The following is a 13659-nucleotide window of genomic DNA, read 5'->3' on the forward strand; positions in this document are numbered from 1 at the left end:
CTGGAGGATTACGTGATTATTATGCTCTGCTCTACATTTAAAAGTGATCATCAATGTTATGTGGCAGCCCGGATGGGAGAGGAGTTTGGGGGAGAATGGGTACATGTACATGTATGGCTGAGTCCCTTTGCTTTGCTCCTGAAACTATCACAACATTGTTAATCGGCTACACTCCAATATAAAATAAAAAGTTAAATAAATAAATAAAGTGATCACCCCGGAGAAGGGCATGTTTAGGGGAAGAGATGGCGGCTGGGTGATCAGCTGGAGGCAACCCAAGTCCAGGCAAGAGCTAATGGTGCCGAAAACTGCAATGGCAGCAGTGGAGTTGAGAGAAGTTGATGGTCTGTTGTCCAGGCATCAATGTTGTGATTAAGACCTCGAAGTATACTTATGCTCAATTGTGAGAAGAAATGCAGTAACAGAATTACATCTTTGGCCATGACCGCAGCTAGGCACCCACTCAGCACTTGGGGAGATTGGTTGAGACTGATAATCTCCTCTCTCCCTCCTTTGTTTCTATGACTGTTAACATTGTTGAGGAAAGAGAAAAAAAGAAAAAAAAAATATCATCCATCTCAACAGCAGGTGGCAGCATTGCTTTGAGTTTGAGCCCAAGCAATGCAGCGTGCACACCAAGGCTACCACAATCAACAGCATTTCAAGCTCACTTTGGTGTCTCCACAGGCAAAGAAGCAGCGAATCAATCATTATCATCATCTAGAAAATCACCCTTTAGGAAGGTGGTCGATCAGTTTGTAATTTAAACATGTCATTTTCCCCTAAGGACAACATATCACCTTTTTATAAGGAAGAGCTGGTTTATCCTATCTTTCCAGCCATTACAAAGCACCACACTGCACCAGGAGTGATTTCCTGGTAAATCTACAGTATCTTTACCTCTTTAAAGGTGGAACTCCCAGGGCTGTTCTTAGACCTGGGGCTGGGGTTGGGGGGGTGGAGCAGGGGTGATGGGCAGAACAAAGCTTAAGAGCCTCAGGATCCAGACCACTTGAGTTTCAAGTGTCTCTTGTACTTACTAGTACTGTCCTAGTCTCTCATACTTACTAGTTCTATGACCTTGTGCAAGTTATGTAATGCTTGTGTCTCAGTTTCCTCACCTGTAAAATGTACATAGCAGCAGCGTCGGCCATGTGGGGTTGTTGTGAAGATTAAATGGGTTGTAAGTGTTAAGCATCAGAGCAGTACTGGCTGCATTGGGAAGCACGATACAAGTGATGGTGGATATTGTCGCTACTGCGTGTGCGCATTTCAAGGGTGAGAACGGCTTTGCAGAGCACCAAGCACTCATCACCCCAAGCCAGGAGCAACTGGCCACAGAATACCTCCTTATTTTCCCAAGGGTAGAATCCAGGTGGTTGAAACCCCAAGTTGGAGTGGACAGAGAGGCATAAGGTGTGGCCCTGCTTCTAGAATGGGCTACACGTCAAGCCCATGGAGAGGCAGATTGGAACCTAAATTTGCACCTGGTCCAACCTCCCGCTCCTGTGGCGTCCTGGCCTCAGAAGGCACGGTGTGTGCTCTCCCAAAGTCAACTGACCCCGTCATTTACACCCTGATCTTAATTCCACATTCAAATCAGCCACAATAAATGGAAATCTGCCCCCATTCCAAAGGTTCTTGAGGGAAAGAAGGTGTGAGATGCCAACTTTGGCCCCAACACTACCACTGTTAGGAAATCCACAAGGAAAAGTGACTACTGGAGAATTCAGTAAGGAAAAGGGACTCTTTCTGAACTTGGCCTTTTTCTTCCTTTTGGTTGAAAAACAGAAATTCATTACAGTAGGACCACAGGGTCAGCCACGAGCTGGTCTGTCCTTCAGTGAGTGTCTAAGTGCCCTGGGTCCATGAGCTGCATCAATAAGAGAGAAAAAAAAAAAAAAAAAAAATGTGTACAGTATTTGAATATCTGTGAAGCAGCACCAGTGACAAAGATAGGGCTTCACAGAGCTGAGTGAGGGCCGTCTCCCGATCCCGCCCCCAGCCCACATTGTCAGTGTCACCTAAGAGAGGCTAGGATGGGCCTGAAGCCCAAAGGGCCAGGGTTGATTTGGAAACATAGGTCTTACATGCATCACTTAAGTTATACGACTGACATAAACAAGTCACCTCACCTCTCTGGGCCTTCATCTCCTTTGCCTTTAAACGGAGCAGAAATGAACTAGATCAGCGTTTCCAGCAGTGAGCTCCCTGGAACATTAGTCCCTTGAGTTGCTCCATGAAGAAAAGAGGTCTGTGGTCTAAAGCAGTCGCTCCAATCTTGCCCCTCAGGGGACATCGGACCACGTGTGGAGACATTTTTTGATGGTCACAGCTTAGGAAAGGGGGGCTGCCCTGGCTTCTAGTGGGTGGAAGCCAGGGGTGCTGCTATCTACCCTACAATGCATAGGACAGCCCCCAAGACAAAGAATGACCCCTCCCAGAGCGTTATAAGGTTGAGGAACTAAGATATAATGAGAAACCCTGGTCTAATGAGCTTGAGATTTACGGAGCGTATCCCATCACTCTCTTTCTCCACACACATTAGCATGATGAAGACAGAAGCATCACCACTCGTGCTCTTTGACCCAGAGTTTCTCAGCCTCGTTTGATCATGGGACACTCTGCCTCCCTGTCCCCACCATCACAGACCCATAACTTTATTTTCCTCGTGCAGAACGACCTCCAGACAGTGGGCCCTTTGGGGAGATGCTGGCAAGATGATCTCCAAAGTGGTTTTTCCATTTTAAAAAACATTTAAAGGCATTTCCCTCTGATGAGGCAGCATAATGTCGAGTTCTGACATATAGCTTGGAATCCTGCTTCTTGAGTGGGATTGCTCTGTGAGCTGTGACTTTGGATGTGGTGGATAGGTCTCTTCAGCCTGGGGTCCCTAAGTTTCATCTAAAGTGGAAGTAGTAGCATCGCCACCAGGCAGGGCTGCCACAGGGTTAACGGAGATAACGGCCAGCAGCCACAGTTACTAAGCCCTCAATTCAACGTTAACCATTATCATCTAAGTGTTTTGTTGGTGCTCTGATTTTGTGATTTCCTCAAGGCTCTGTGGCTGTTCGAGGTGTCAGATGTGCCCACAAGAGGGCGCCAGCCACACAGTTTTGCCTCCAAGCATTTTCAAATCCGGTTGGAAAGCCCTGCAGGCAGTTTTGCCCGCGTCCTGCGTCGGATTTCTCCGGAGCTGCTGAACCACAGACGTGAGAACCGATAGAGACCCTGCAGATGACGGAATCCGACCACCGGATTTTGCAGTTATAGCCACAGGAGGCTAACTGTGGAGCTGGTGAGCATGACCTACAAAACCAACATAGTGGCAGGAAATCTACTCCAGGAACATTCTCTGTGGAGTAGGATGGCAGGACAGAAACAATCTTTCTGGAAGGAAGAACGGCATCAAGTGGGTTAACAGCAGTGCCGAGCTGAGAGGAAGCTGCTGGTGTGTCTGTGTGTGTGCGTGTGTGTGTGTGTGTGTGTGTGTGTGTGTGTGTGTAAGAGAGAGAGAGATGGAAAAAAAAAAAAAAAAAGGGAAACACCGGATTCTGTACTGTTCCCTTCCTCCGGACGAGCTCGGAGGACTGACGTATTCAAGATGGCATTTGACAGGCTGAGCCTGAGAGCATTTTTCACACCCAGGGCCCCTTTAAGGGAACCTGCTCCACCCACAGTCCCTGGGGCTCGTTCACCCATATTTTGTCCTCCTCCCTCCTCTCCAGTCACACCTGAGCCCAGGGTGTCCGGTCCTTCAACTGGCTGGACCTGTGGCTCCTGGCCCGGTGCGGTGGATGAGCTGGGTCCCCTGTTCCCTGAGATCTAAGTTATCAAAAGACAGAGGTGATGAGCCGTGGGAGCTCAGCTGACAAGTCATGAGCAGAAAGGGGCAGGGGTGGCCTGAGTGACCACACCAAGCCGGCAGGGGAGGGGACGGGGCTGAGGTGTCACAGAGGAGTACACGCACCACAAGAGGCGCGAGGGCCGTGGGCGGGACGAGACCGTGTGCCAGGGAAGGGCTAAAGGAGATGGGGGGCTTCTGCAGCAGCCTGTCCCCCACTTTTTTTCAAAGCAATTTGTTTGGGTCTCTAGTTTCCTACAACTAAACTCCTTAATGAAGATAAAGTTTTGAAGGCGGTGTCAGACTACAAACCTCATGGCAAAGGCAGCATTGACGGTGTGTGTTTATGGAGTGGAATCATGTTGCAGGAGAGCCTGTGGGTATGTATGTGCTCAGAGGGAATAATCCTCCTCCCTCTCCTCCTCCCCCTCCACCCTCCCCCTCCCCCCTCCTCCTCCCCCTCCTCCCTCTCCCCCTCCTTCTCCTCCTCCTTCCTCCTCCCCCTCCTCCCTCTCCCAGTCCTTCCTCTTCCCCCACCTTCCTCTCCCCCTCCTTCTCCTCCTCCTTCCTCCTCCCCCTCCTCCCTCTCCCAGTCCTTCCTCTTCCCCCACCTCCCTCTCCCCCTCCTTCTCCTCCTCCTTCCTCCTCCCCTCCTCCTCCTTCACCTTCCTCCTCTTCCCCCTCCTCCTCCTTCCCCTTCCTTCTCCTCCCCTCCTCCTCCTCCCCCTCCTCCTCCTTCCCCTTCCTCCTCCTCCCCTCCTCCTCCTCCCCCTCCTCCTCCTTCCCCTTCCTCCTCTTCCCCTTCCTCTTCCCCTTCCTCCTCCTCCCCCTCCTCCTCCCTCCCCTTCCTCCTCTTCCCCCTCCTCCTCCTCCCCCTCCTCCTCCTTCCCCTTCCTCCTCCTCCCCCTCCTCCTTCTCCCCCTCCTCCTTCTCCTCCAAGGTCTCCTCCTCTTCCTCCTTCACTTTCTCTTTCTCTCCCTACTTCTCTTTCTCTTCCTTAGCTCTAATACCTTAATTTTTTAAACGTTTTTGAGATAGTTTCCAAATTACAAAAAGTTGCATTTTGCTGATCACCTGCCCTGATAGCTACAGGGCTGGTTCCCTTTGGTCATTAAAATTTGAGCTTAAACATCACCACTTTGAGACACCTGTCACTCTTAACTACTTCACCTTATTTTAATTCTTACTATCTGATATTTTCCTTTCTTACTTAAAAAAAAATACGTTTATGGTCTATTTTATTCCTTCCTATACAGGGCTTGTACATAGTAGCTGCTCAATAGAGATTTAATGAATGTTTGTTAAGTGAATGAGTGTGCTGACTTCAATTCTGTTCAGATCAGTATTTGCTGGTTAATGGTTCTAGCTTTCTTCTTGTTTGGTGTGTGTCTTGTCTTTCATATTGCTTTCAGTTTTCTCTTACATATTCTCCACTGTCTTTCTCTCCATTACTGTCCACTTATCTCTTTGTTCTCATTCTTACTAACTTCTTTCTTCTTGATGGGGTCTCTCTCTTGCTTCCATGCTTGTTGCCAGTCTTCAACCTTCAGGAGACCTTACTCATATCTTTCAAAGCCAACTTTTCAATGAATAACCCCTGTACTCAGCCCCCTCCCACCCTGTTTGACATCCCCTTGGGCCATGGTCAGTCAGAAGCAGTGTGGATTCTAGAAGACAAAGAAGAGCAGACAAAATCATCATTCATTCAAGTCATCTGCCAAGAACCCGAAGAAAGAGCCCTGCGGGTCCGTGTCTCTCGTTAGAGGTAATTTAACTCCAGAGACAAAAGGTACCTACTGTCTGGAGCTCATTTAAACTTAGCCCTCCTCACATATCCTGGCAAATTTCACAACACTGATAATGCAATAGCAGCAAAGGGGGGTAAATATACGTGGAAGATAGAGCTGTATATCACCCAACAAAGTTTTAAAGGCAAATGAGGAAAAAATATTACTTCTGTTCTGAAGCTGTGGAAGGAATCTTCATCTTTTTTTGTAATACCTTGTCTGAACTAAACTCCCATGTTACATCTATATTGAAAATGCACTCAGAAAAATTTGGTTTTCATCGTATATTTCAAATATTGTTTTAAAAAAAATGACTGTTGTGTGCTGCATAAGCATGGCAGATTAACTACATGCTCCTTCCCACCCTCCCTCCTAGAATCTTATTAAAGTGACTGTAAAGGTAGTAAAAAAAAAAAATACAAAAATCCAAGAGGACAAAGTGAATTGGATAGGAAACAACATCAGATGAGAGAGATTTCAACACAATTTTGGGTGATGGAGGATTTGCAAAGAAGGGGGCAGTATGGGAAGCCAAGGGTTCCTCTTCGGACCCACAGAAAGGCTTCCCAAGGTATGCAGTCCCACGAGGCAACACGCTGAGAACGGGGATTTTCTGGAAGTCTGTCTATGGAGCAGTTCGCCATCCTTCCCATCCTCGTGAAGTCTGGCAACTGCCCTCCCCACCCCTCAGAGTCTGGAGGCTTATTCTCTACAGAAACTGACCTTAAGAAACTCGGGAGAATCATAGTGAAGTGGGGTGGGGAGAGATGGGATACAAGCTGAAAACAAGGGAATTAAGTGAAAATCTGCCCATTGAATAGTAGGCTCTCATCCTCCACCCTACACTCCGAGGATTCTTCTCTGAAGCCTGTGAATAAACCAAGAAAAAAGATCCCAGGCACCAACACCGGAGGACCTCCCTCCCCCCAAATGAAAACGGGAACTTGCCAATTGATCTGCCTGTGGTTGACGCCCCACAAATACTCACAAATGAACTTGCAATTACTTCGTGTTTAAATGTGAAAGAATAGGCAAGATCACCAGACATTTTGTGGGTAGCTACAAAATGGAAGAGAGAGAGACAGAAAGAGAAAGAAAAAGGAAGGAAGGAAGAAAGGGAGGGAGGGAGGGAGGAAGGAAAGAACAAACATGGAGGAAACAGATCATGCTGAAAACAGAAAAAAATAAATTAACATTCTATGGTGGAGGAGGGAAGGTAAGATTATAAAGGGATAGCACAGGCTGATCTTGGTGGTGATGTATCTTATGTGATAAAATAACAGAATTATACACACACATTGTACCAATGTCAGTTTCCTGGTTTTGATATTGTATTACAAGTACCTAAGATATAACCATTTGGGGAAACTGGGTAAAGGGTACTTGGGACCTCCTGGTGTTACATCTTCATACATCTTTGCAACTTCCCAACCATCTATAATTATTTCAAAATAGAAAGTTAAAAAACGAATATCCTCAGTGTGTTGAGAAGGTAGTGCATCCCAAACAAGAATGAGATACTATAAAAATAATCAAAGGAAGACAAATTTCTTTGAGGTTAAAAATGATACAGTTCCAAAAAATTAAAGGGCTGAAAAATAATACTGAAAAAGTGTCACATAAAACAGAAGTGAAGGTAAAGCAATGAGAAAAGTTAAAGAGAAAAAGAAAAGAAAAGAAAAAAAAAAACTCTTGGCCATAGGACAAGAATAAAGGGACCCACAGAGTATAGATAAGTCGTATTAAAACCAGACCCCAAGAGTGAAGGAATGCCACATCTGCTACTCAGACCCCTAGGGTGCCTGTGGATCCAGAAACCCTCTCCAGATCCAGTCCCTGTAAGAGCACGTGCTTTCAAGTTTGAAAGACAGCCCACCGTCCCTATTACTTTATTCGTATCCTTATATGAAGTCCCTTTACTTGAGTTAGCTTTAAGTCTTGTGTTGCTTGCAACCAAATGAGTCTCACCATAAGAAACATGAAATACGCTGCTGAGACTTCGTCGTTTCGATGTTCACAAAAGAAAGTTTTGTCATGAGTTTCATACAACTGCAAGAGGAGAGTAAACACAAATGCATATGCAATAACTATGCTGGTACAAAGAACGCATTGTACTAAAAGTACTCGCTTTCCCGGACAAGTGATCAGTACACGGTACGTGTTCTCCTTCTGTGTTGCTGATCTCGCGCGAGCTGGAGGGGCTTTGTGCGCAGCCGCCGCCCCGCCTCTGCAAGGCAAGCCGGCAGAGCCATGACAATGCGCATGCGCTGCGCCAGGCTCTGCGCGCCCTCAGTCTCCAGCGAGAAGCGAGGGCTAATGCCTCGTGCAGTTTTAACTCCTGTGGTTTCTCTCTGCCTGGAAACCTACTGGGAAGGAGATACTGGAAGATGCTGTTTAGCTTAGCCAAGTTGACACCTAGAACCACCATAGGTATGCCACTATTATTTTAAGTTTCCCCAGGGATTTTCTAAAGTAGCAAACTAAGATGGCGAATTTTGAGTTTGGAAAATGTTTGGTTTTAACAAAATCTCAGAACTGTGAAGGGAGTGGCTGGAGGATGCCAACGCCAATGATGAAGCTCAGGGGATGAGAAGTTTCCAAACCCCAAGCAGAGTTGAAGCTGGATTTTGCCTAAGACACGGAAAGGGCGGGGTTCGGGGGGGGCATAGTTGGCCGACGGAGTCGGGGGTGATCCAATATGTTACCTGAGTCGTAGGGACCCTCTTCCGGGCCCTAGCCCCACAGAGGCCCTCTGTCTCTGCAGGGGAGGGTTCTTTTTCCACTTGGGTTCAGTAGGTGAATAAGGAAACCGAAACTGAGATAGCAGCACAGCACAAGCTTTATTCAGTGGCCAAAGAACGGAGAAGCGGGAACTAAGTTCACAGATCAGCTTCTCACCTACCTGGGGAGAGTGGTTTAAATTTTTTTTTTTTTTAACATCTTTATTGGAGTATAATTGCTTTACAATGGTGTGTTAGTTTCTGCTTTATAACAAAGTGAATCAGTTATGCATATACACATGTTCCCATATCTCTTCCCTCTTGCATCTCCCTCCCTCCCACCCTCCCTATCCCACCCCTCTAGGTGGTCACAAAGCAATTTTAAACACTAAAGGCAAAGGGAGGAGGAGCGAGGGGAGGCATATGGGGAGGCATGTGCATTAGTCCGCTGGAGAAGGGGCAGCAGGGCTTTTTCTGAGGGAGAGGGGTGCTACCCGCTTTTTATCCTTTTTGGGTCCTTATTCTTAGGTTTTGGTTGCAGGTGGGTGTGTTATTTTATGTGCTAATATAGTAAAATCAGCGTATAATGAGACTCAGGGTCTGTTGGAGGTCAGATTCCTCAGCATCTTGGTCCCAGCTGGTTCCGTCTGGTTTTGTTTGTAGCTTCCTTTCTTAAAGCTGGACCCTTTAACTTAAAGGTTTATGGTATACTCTAATAAAGATGTTAAAAAATACAGAAAGAAAGAAAGAAAGAAAAAAACAAGAAAAAAAGTGTAACTCCCACATCAATGATACATTATTAATAATAATCAATAAAAATTAATAAAATTAAAAAAAAGATTTATGGTAACTACTGCTAAAGCTTAGGGAGTTGGCAGGTTTGGAGCAAGGACACTCCTGCTAAAAGTGGAGGTTGGAGGGTTGTGAGCAAAGCCCTGGAGCAGTTCTGGCAATAAATACAATATTAGAAAAATGTTGGCCACTTGCTTGAGGAAGTAGTGAGAAAATTAATCATATCTCTGGGCACATGGGGGAAAAAGTCACCCATAAAAGATAAAAACTCTGGGCATTCACCACAAACAGGCATGACTTATCAATGTGTCCTGCTTGTATGGATTGTGAAACTCAAGCCAAGAAGTGAACGTGCAAAATGATCCAGAGGCATCGAAAGCTCTAGAGTCATGGCCAAAACAAATGCAAGATTGTCTGAACCCAAGGCTCACTGGGACTCCCAGTGAAAAATTAACTCCTAGTAAAGATGAGTACAATTCAAAAAAAAAAATTCTACTCAAAGAGGAAATCAGCTGTCATGAAAGAGAGTTAGCATATATAATAAACAAGAGATTAACATGCTGAGAATTTTAAATAACAGGATAATCTGAAAGAAACTATAAAATAAACATATTTATAGTGATCAAATTTTTAATAAGCTTAGAAATCATAATAACAGCATAGGCTCTATGAAAGAGGGAGTTAAGAAAGAATCAAATAGAGTTTCTAGAAATAAGTCATTGAAAAGAAAAACTTGTATGAATTAAACAGCATATTAGGAACAGCTGAAATACTGGAAGATAAATTTGAAGAAATCATCTTGAATGCAGTACACCAAAATAAAGAGATGGAAGTATACATGAGAAAAGTTCAAAGACATGGGGAACTAAATAAGAGATTTAAAAAAATTACATCTAGAAGGAAAGCATAGAGGGAAGGAGGGAGAGGCCAATGAAGAGCCAATGGCTAAGAATTTTCTAGAGAGGAACAGTATACAGTCTCAATTTGAAGAAGCATTCTGAATTCCCAAGCATAAAAAATAAAACCAAGTCCACACTAAATATGTTAGGGTCAAACTTCAGAATATCAAAGACAGCAAGGAAATACTAAACACAATGAGAGGATCCATAGGTTACCTACAAAAGAGTAGTAGTCATGCAGAGAACAGACTTGTTATCAACAATAGATGCAAAAGATAAATGTCACAGTGCTGAAGTGAAATAGTCATCAGCCTAGAACTCTGTACTCACCTAAATTATTATATGAGAGTGAAGTGAAATAAAGGCGTTTTGTACATCAGTGCCTACCATGTAACAGAAAGTCTTCCTGTAGAAATTCTTCCTGTATTTAAAATATATATTTGTTTCTAAAAATTAGTGTTTCTCGTAATACACTTTATAAATGGTACTACTGTTGATTCAATTCCCTGGGCGGAACAAAAAAGCAGAGGAAGAAAAGCCAACTTTCCCAAGTTTACCAAACAAGTTAAAGACAAAAATCCTTGATCTTGGACTTGCAGCTCCAGAACTGTGAATAATAAACTTCTGTTGTTTACAAGCTATCCAGTCGGTGTTGTGTTGTTGTAGCAGCCTGAACGGACTACCAGATAGGTAACAAATAGTCTGTGGACTGACAGGGGTCCACAAAACATGCATTATGTAGCACCATCCTGCAACACAGTGGTTTCACCCAGAGGATTCTTCGATTTTAGAATTTTAGAGCTGGAAGGAATGCTAGACCCCATCCAGGTCAAATCCTTGGTTTTACAGTTGAGGATACTGAGAACCTGAAAGTTTTAGTAAATTGCCCAGAGTCACACAGTGGGTGCAATTCAATATGAAGTCAAGGCCAAGTGTCCTAAGTCTTTCTCCTCACCAGCACTCCCTGAAATTCCCAAAGGAAGATGAATTTCCTTGGAGGTTCCTGCTGAATAGTCTTCAGGCTCCATCTGACATGGGATTTAGTAGAAGGGCCAGGGTTGCCTCCTGGATGGGGGCATGATGTGGAGGCTGAGAATGTGCTTTCAAAACAGACAGAAAGGGGTCATGTTCCAGCTGTCTCTTACTAGAAGAATATCTTTGGGAAAATTACTTAAATTCTCAAAACCTCAGTTTCTTATATTGTAAACGTCCCACCTTGACGTTTACTGTGTGGATTAGAGATACGAAACTAAAGTCTCTGGTGTTCCCTCTTGTGGTAGGCAGAATAATGGTCCCCCAAAGATGTCTCGGTCCTAATCCTTGGAACCTGTGACTATGTCATGTCACATGGCAATGGGAGAATTTAGGTTGGCAGATGGAGTTAAGGTGTGCTAATCAGCTGATCTTGAGATGGAGAGATTATCCTGGATCATCTGGGTGGGACCATTGTAAAGAGGCTAAGAATCCTCAAAAGACGGAGAAAGAAGAGGAAAAATTAGAGACGACAGGGAGAGACAGAATCATCGCTGGCTTTGAAGATAGAAGGGTGTCATGAGCCAAGGAATGAAGGCAGTCTCTAGAAGCTGGAAAAGGCAAGAAAATGGATTCTCCCCTAGAGCCTCCAGGAGAAACACAGCCTTGCCGACACCGTGACTTAAACCCTAAACCCAGTGAGACCCATTTCAGACATAAATCCTTCAGAACTGTACAATAATGAAATTGTGTTGTTTTAAGCCACTGATTTGTGGTAATTTGTTACAGTAGCTGTAGGAAACGAATATACCTTTCTTCTGAGCATTATTCCTGCTTTCCTAGAGCAGCCTTTACTTACCTTTTGGAAGACATAGCTGTTTGGAGGACATATCTCATAGTGGTATTTGGGGGCAGAATATGCTCTAACAAAGCCAGCCAGAGCAGAAAGCCAGCTTCTTTTGAGGGTGCAGCTTCTCTCCTGCTGTTTCTCAGTTGCTTTTAGCTATTTGGGTTAGAAACAGTGGTTTCATTTGGGAGTCATCACACTTGGGAATTCAAATGTACTCTAAAATAGCTAATAATCTGATATTGTTTTTCTCTTGCCTGATCGTACATTTTAGTTAGAGCTGCCCTCTTGCTATGTGTCAGGCGCTGTTTGCCAGGAAAGGGTTAAGGGAGCAGCAACAGTGAGGTTCCGTGGTGCCTGGCAGTGGTGGCAGCAGGCGGTTTGTGGTCTCTGCCCCTTGCAACACCCACCATCCTGTTTGATGCAACCCTTTGATGCAGTGTGAAAGGCAGCGACTTGCTCTGTTTGACCCACTTCCTTATACTCGAGCACAGGTATTGGGATTTGCACATTTCGTAACCGGGTATTCATTACATTGCATAAAATTCTCAGCATGTGGAGACACCATAATATGACCATTGCCAGTGATGAGTTTATATAAAAAAAGGAGAAAATGCAGCGTGAGGCTCAACCTAGTTTTGACAGATACTTGGCCGCTTGCTTCCAATCACATGGGTGTGTCGCCTTCAGCTTCTCTGGTGATACTGATGTTGGCGGGGACCCGCGCTGGCTGTTGAGAAGAGGAACAAACTTTTTTGTGGTTCCTCAGAGTAAAGAAGCTGTTTCTGTTTCTGAAACAGGCTGTAGAAGTGTGGGATACTTTTAGCTTCCGCCTTTTCTAATTTTTTTAGAATAAAATAGCTAAGTCTGGCACCAGGTAAAATAGTGAAGCATTCAATCCATTTCCTTAAGATTTATGGCAATCAAATTTATTTAATTTTATTACAAAATGAAACTAGTAGAAAATAGGAAATTTTAAACAGACAATTAAAATAACCACAATAAGATACCAGTTTCCCCTATCAAATGATTAAATATTTTAAATGACAATCCTCAGTGTTTTGGTGAACGTGTGGTGGAAAAGGTGACGTAGATTGCTGGTGTGTATATGAGTGAGCACACAAATTTTCCAGAAAGCAAACTGGCTTTCTGTGTCTCGAGCCTTCAGCATGTTTATATATGTAACCCTGAAATGATACTGTTCAGAATTCATCTTTTTTAAACTCATCCTTTCAGTTTCCTTATCTCTAAAATAGAGATATTAATAGAGACTATTTCATAGGGTGATTTGAGAATTAAATAATGGAAAACTGGCACACAATGTGTGCTAGACAAATGTTAGGCATAATTATTGATGAAAAAAATAAGAATCTTTCCAGATAAAAATTATTACAACATGGTGGCATAGGACTTTCAGATATTGGTACCCTGTGTGCTTGAACAAACCTAAAAAAATATTTTAGGAAGAGAGCTTTGGTCCACCCACTGCTCATTCAGCTCTGGAAACAGAACTCTTAAGATGTCTCAAAGTTACGTAAACTGGAGCTTTCGATTTAATTCAGACATATTGTCATAAAAAGGGTTAAGGACTTCTTTGATGTAAGAAAACTACACATATAATTTCTATGGATTGCTTTTAGGGTAAACTTTGTTTTCTTTTTTTTTTTAAGATTTTTTTGATGTGAACCATTTTTAAAGTCTTTATTGCGTTTGTTACAATATTGCTTCTGTTTTATGTTTTGGTTTCTTCGCCATGAGGCATGTGGGATCTTAGCTTCCCAACCAGGGATCGAACCAA

This window comes from Balaenoptera ricei, chromosome 18 (genome assembly GCF_028023285.1).
Source record: "Balaenoptera ricei isolate mBalRic1 chromosome 18, mBalRic1.hap2, whole genome shotgun sequence".
Classification (NCBI taxonomy): domain Eukaryota; kingdom Metazoa; phylum Chordata; class Mammalia; order Artiodactyla; family Balaenopteridae; genus Balaenoptera; species Balaenoptera ricei.